Raw genomic sequence first — 6,780 nt, forward strand, 5'->3', positions numbered from 1 at the left:
CATGTGTGTGTTATGTAATAAGTCTGTAGAGTCTGCCTTTCATTTGTTTATTGGCTGTGAGCTAACTTGGCAGGTGTGTGACGATCGGATTTCTGCCGGTAAAGAATTTTATAAAAATAATTGCGTTGTAGGTATAGTTTCTAAACTGACAAAAAATCCTTTCGTACAAAAAACTTTGGTTGTCACAAGTAACAAAACCCAATAAAATTTATAACTGAAGTATTCAAACCTCGGGTCGTCTCTCAAGGAATTGCAGAGAGGTGTATTTATTATTGGTTATGAGTTTTCTGGGAAATTTGGAGTTTGGGCGATAGGCACAGAAAATAAATAATTATGAATTAAAGTAATGAAAATTAACAAGGGGTTTTATGTAATTAAAATAAAAAGCCTTGACTGGGAGAATGATTAATTGGAAGTTCTATCCTTGTTGGATTTTCTCAAGTGTAGTATCAAAAGGTTGTTTTCACTTAGTTAACCCTTACTAAATAAAGGAAAGTCAAGCGATTGAGCTAACTCTTATTCGCAAATCCTAGTCCTCTCCCTTGGGAAGGTCTAGCGTTAGTAAATACAGAATTAGCCAACAACTTCCAATTTAACTAATCACTTGAGCATTCCAACTCAAGTGTCTCCTTTTAATCAACCCCCAAGTCAAGTTGGGAGTCTACTCTGCAATCTTGCTTGCCAATTTCACATACATATTCAAGGGATAGAAAGAAGACATACTAAATGACTAAATAAATACTTGAAGATAATCAAACAAATAATGAGGTAAATAGAAAAATACTCTTTGCATTAATAAATTCTAAAAACAATCCAATTGTAACTCTGAACAAAGATTAAGGATATGGAAGAGTAAGGGAATAAGAAAACAAACTAAATAAGATAAAAGAAAATTAAAGGAGTAAGGAAATAGGAAACAAACTAGAATAATAAAGACTTCACGGAGGTAGTAATATCCAACTCAACAACATAAAAGTAGGAATTCTAATTCCTAGAGAGAGGAGAGAGCCTCTCTCTCTAAAAGCTACATCTAAAAATCTAAAATTATGTGAATGAAAGTTGTGTTTTTGAATGAATGGACTCCTCCACTTTATAGCCTCTAATATGTGTTTTCTGGGCAGAAAACTGGGTCAGAAACAGCCCAGAAATCGCTGGGGTCGAAATCTGCCACGCTGGTTTTTCTGCAGAACGACGCATATGCGTAAATCACGCGTGCGCGTCTTTTTTCTGTACGGCCACTATAGCAAATTATATATCATTTCGAATCCCCGGATGTTATCTTTCTAACGCAACTAGAACCGCATCATTTGGACCTTTATAGCTCAAGTTATGACCGTTTGAGTGCGAAGAGGTCAGGCTGGATAGCTTAGCAATTTCTTCAACTTCTTATATTCCTTCCACTTTTGCATGCTTCCTTTCCATCTTCTAAGTCATTCCTGTCCTATAAAGCTTGAAATCACTTAACACAGGTATCAAGGCATCAAATGGTGTAAAGGGAGAATTAATATTTGGTAATTTAAAGGCTTGGGAAGCAAGTTTTTATCCACAGAATAACACTAGGAAGGAATTGTAAAATCATGCAAATCATATGAATAAGTGGGTAAGGACTTGATAAAAACCACTCAAATGAGCACAAGATAAACCATAAAATAGGGGTTTATCAACCTCCCACACTTAAACATTAGCATGTCCTCATGCTAAACTCAAGAGAAGCTATAAGAGAGTGAAGAGGAATGGTAGAATGTATGAAATGCAACCTATCTATATGAATGCAACTACATGCAGAATGCTTTTTCCTACTTGGTTAAAAGTAAACAAATTTTTCAAGACAAACATAAATCAGATTCCACTAATTCAAATCACACAAAGAGACAAATAAACTTGTAAGAAGATAGCTCATGAAAGCAGGGAACATAGAATCAAGCATTGAATCCTCACTGGTAGTGTATGTGCATTCTAATCTCTCAAGTGTCTAGGGTTAATTCACTCTACTCTTCTCTAATCATGCTTTCTAAACTGTGTTCTTCATCTAACCAATCAACAAAAATTAATGTACCTATGCAAACATCATGAGGTCTTTTCAGGGTTGTAATGGGGCTAAGGTAAGGGTGAGGATATATGTATGGCCAAGTGAGCTATAATATGAATCTTTAATTAACCTAAGCTCTTCACCTATACACACACTCTATGTACTTCTAAAATCATGCCTAGCTACCCAAAATTTCCATTTTTGCATATCATACTCATGTATCAACGTTTCTTTAATTTTATCACATATGCATTGATTTTTCATTACCTTAACATTGGAGTAATTTTGTCCCCTTATTTAATTACTTATTTATTTATTTATGCTGGATATATATATATATATATACTTTTTTTTTATTTTTTTATTTTTTTATAAAAGCAAACCATAATATATCAATGCACATGGATATTTGATTTTTTTGGTTTCCCATGAGTAGGTACCCAAATTTCTAATATTTTATCATTTAAAACACTGTACACTTTCATCAACCCAAGTTTCCATAGTTCTCCACACTTAATTAACACACTATCTTAAGCTAACCAAAGATTCAATTGGGGTATCTAATTTGTTTTTCTACTTAAGGCTAGTGTCGTGGTAAAATATAGAACAAGGAGGATAAAAAGGCTCAAAGTGGCTAACAAAGGTGACATAAAAGGGTAGGTTGTTTGGGATAAGTGAGCAAAAACAAGTAATGGCCTCAATCATATGCAAGCATGTAAATACACTAAATAGTGGACATATAGAATGGAACAAAGTAAAGATTGCAATCATAGAGAAGGAAATACACAAGAATTAAAATATTATGGTTAAATAATGTAACCATGTAATTAAGCTCAAATCTCACAGGTTGTGTGTTCTTTAGCTATAATTCATGTTCCAATTTACAATCTTCAAACAAGTTTTAGCACAAAAATTTTTCAATTTAATTTAGTGAAATATTATAAAATAGAGTCTTGAAAAGAAACTCATTATTTTAACCAAGTAGTAGCTAAATGCATAAAATCAAACAAATATGTAATCAAACATGCAAATGCAATAATGAACTAACAAATAAAGTAAAATATTGGTGTTGAGAAGAAAAATAACTAACCCATGGAGATCGGTATCGACCTCCCCACACTTAAAGATTGCACCATCCTCGGTGCATGCAGAGATGTACAAGTGGACAGGTGGCTTCGCAGCTAGTGCTCTTTTTGTTCCTTTCCTTGCCGGTGGTTTGGGAGTAGCTTTCTCTTTACCCTTCTTGGTGGCCATCCTGAAAAGGGGAAAAAAAATAACTTTTAAAGCTAAGGGTTAGAGCAAGGAAGGGGATGGTACAAGTGATAATCAATGCACGGTAAAGAAGGATGTCGTTAACACATGGTCATGACTACATGTGAAAAATTCATCAATGGAAATATAGGAAGTACATGTGATAACAATTAAATGCAAGATATTTATTGGCATACTGGCAAAGGCATGAGTAGCATAGATCAAGCATTAAATGTCCAAGTTAGATTATCAACTCTTTCAAACTAACAACCTGTTTGTATTGACAATTATATTTAATCAATAAAATATAAAAGGAATTTTGTGAAAAACAGGCATTAGAGTAGTAGAATGACATAAAAGTAATGCATGATGCCATACAGATTTTTTCACAAACACTTAGCATGCATGGTAAATATGTTATGAAAAATATTAAATTGAATATGCAAGCAACCCTTTAAAAGGTAATATGTAATTGTCAAACAATTCCACAATAATCCACAAGCAAAATATAGAAGAAAATAATCACCCAAATAAATTTCTAACACCAATTATAGGAATAAAAAGAAAAAGAAGAAAACATTAATAAAAATAGTAAGAGAAAAGTAAAAAGTAAGGAAAGAAAGAAAAGAACCTTGATAATTGGATGTGAAAAATAAGGAAGGAAGAAAGTAAAAAGTGAGAAAGAATAAAGAAGGAAGAAGAAAGAAGAAAGAAATAAGAAGGAAAAGAAAAGATTTTGATTTGGGGAAGAAAAGATAAGATATTTGGCGCTGATCTGTATAAGCTGTGTGTCGCATGTGACGCAGACGCGTGGGTCACGCGATAGCATGGTGTGTGATAATTTTCAGGTGACGCGGACGCGTGGGTCACGCAATTGCGTGGCCTGATTTGTGCTACTAGCGCGAGTGCAGCCTCACGTACGCACAACTCCCTGTTTTAAATGCATTTTGCCAAAAATCTGGGTGACGCGTTCGCGTTGGTGACGCGATCGCGTGAATGGCCATATTTTGAAAATGACGCGGACGCATGGGGCACGCGTTCGTGTGATAGGGCTTGTGCTTCTAGCATCATTCCAGCCCAGCTCTATCATAAATCTCTGCCATACACCTCTTTACGTCGATTTTGCAGGGCCACGCGTTCGCGTGGGTGACGCGGTCACGTGGGAGGCTCTTTTTCAGAATGACGTGGATGCGTCATTGACGCGGTCGCGTGGGAATGGTTGTGCCTAAGGCATGCCTCCAGCCACGCTCTCGCGTGACTCTCTACTTCTTTTCTTCCTTGTCTATAATGCACTAATGATGCGGACGCGTTTGATGCTTACGCGTCGCATGCATTTTTTTATGCAATATGCAGAATGCAAAAATGCAGATGCTGATGCAGACATTAGGAATGAACACTAAAAAAATAGAATAAGATAAAACTAAGAATAAAACAAAACAAAATAAAACTAAGACTAAAAAAGAACGATCATACCATAGTGGGTTGTCTCCCACCTAGCACTTTTAGTTAAAGTCCTTAAGTTGGACATTTGGTAAGCTCCTTGTCATGGTGGCTTGTGCTTGAACTCGTCTTGAAACTTCCACCAATGCTTGGACTTCCAATAAGCTCTATCAATACCAAGTAAATTTCTCAAGATTTGATGGAGTTCTTCACAAGCTTTGAGCTCCCAAAATTGATCCTCATATATTTCCGGATCCCAAATCTTGATCCTACACCCGTCTTCAAGTTGATCATCATGATTCCATCCGGGTGGTAAGCAATCAGAATTCTCACTAAGGCATCCAAACAGCCTCCTAGACCCATTCAGTTGTGCTTTACACCAACCTTTGCATTTAAACTTTGATCCTTTCACCATATTGAATCTTGTATGACAATTCCTACCACTAGCCATCTCCCTCTTACTCGTAAAGCCACAAAGAGCTCGAAGTTGACCATCTGTCTCAAGTAACCCATATTCAAGCGGAAAGGTAAAGGTAAAGGATAAGTATTTTACCCACTTGAATGTTGTATTGGATGGTAATGGCTTTGGGGGAGAGGTCTCCAACAACTTTGGCAAGGTGATTTTAAGCTCCATTCCCTGGTGCTCTTCCTTGATAACTTCCACCTCTTTGCAAGCTTCTTCAATTTCAACCTCTTCCTCTTGGTAGCTTTCTTCCAATTCAATATCTTCTTCATTACTCACCAAGGGCATGGGAGGTTGTGCTTCTTCTTCTTTAATCTCCATCTCTTGATCAACCTCTTCAAAGTCTTTAGCCATGATATGCCTTGGAGGTTGTACACCCTCTTCAACATCAAATTCAGACGTCTTGGAAGGAGGTTCTATGACTGGACTTTCCCATGGAGGTTCAGCATCTCCTAAGTCTTCAACCATGATGATTTTATCCAGTTGTACACCCTCTTCAATAATTACTGCTTTATCCAGTTGTTTTAGTATAAAATCGTACTCATCCTTGATGATTTTCTTTCCATGATAACTCCTTTCAACTATTCCTTCATCTTCAAGGGTCTCTTCTATCTCCACATTTTGGGCCTCCTCCTGCTCTAAGACAAAATTAGACTCCTCCTTGATGTCTTCCTTCACTAATTCTTCAACCACTCCTTCGACTTCAAGGGTCTCCACTACCTTCATCTGTAGGGCCTCCTCTAGCTTCTTATGAAGTATGGATTCGCGAAGATGATTCCTTATTTTTTGTTCCATATCAATAGCATAACTGTGATCATCTTGCTCTTGGATTGATGGATGTGGGTGCTCTTCCATGGAGGGTGGTGATGGGATGGGAAGATTATTATGTGGTTGAAAAGGAAGCACACTGAAGCTTGAGGGTTGAATATTGGAGGTAGAGGGTTGGTCCATGCGGGATATAAGATTTTGGAGTGTAGAGGCGAGACCAATAATATTAGAGATGAGTGTGTTGTTATCCAATGGAGGTTGGGGTGGATGGGAGGGTTCATTTGTTGGGAGAAAGGGCTCATAATGCGGAGGTGGTTCTTTTTGATAAGGATATAGAGATGGTGAATATTGAGGTGGTGGTTCTGGGTGTGGTTCATGTGGTGGTTGGTGTGGTGGATAAGGATTAGGGTCATATGGAGGTGAATGGTGTAAAGGGGCTTGTGAGTTTGGTGGTTCAAAGGTATGTTGGAGAGGTGGTTCATAAGCATATGGTGGGGCTTGTTGGTAACTACAAGGGGGTCCACCATATTCATCATCTTGGTACGCTCCCTGGAATGGCTCTTGATCATAGTAATTTGGTGGAGGTGGTTTGTCACGAAAGGGTCCACCATAACTATTGTCTTGGTATGCATTACAGAATGGTTGTTGGTTATAGCGCATCAAAGGGGGGTGTTGCCAAGAGGGTTGATCAAATCCTTGTGGCTCCTCCCATCTTTGATTCTTCCAACCTTGATGCCTATTTTCATTATAGTTTCCATTCCTTACAACAACATTGGAACCAAACTTGAAACCAGAGGGGTGAGAATTCATAGTAGCAATTAAAGACAAA

The sequence above is a fragment of the Arachis hypogaea genome, chromosome 18 (assembly GCF_003086295.3).
Source record: "Arachis hypogaea cultivar Tifrunner chromosome 18, arahy.Tifrunner.gnm2.J5K5, whole genome shotgun sequence".
NCBI classification, from domain to species: Eukaryota; Viridiplantae; Streptophyta; class Magnoliopsida; order Fabales; family Fabaceae; genus Arachis; species Arachis hypogaea.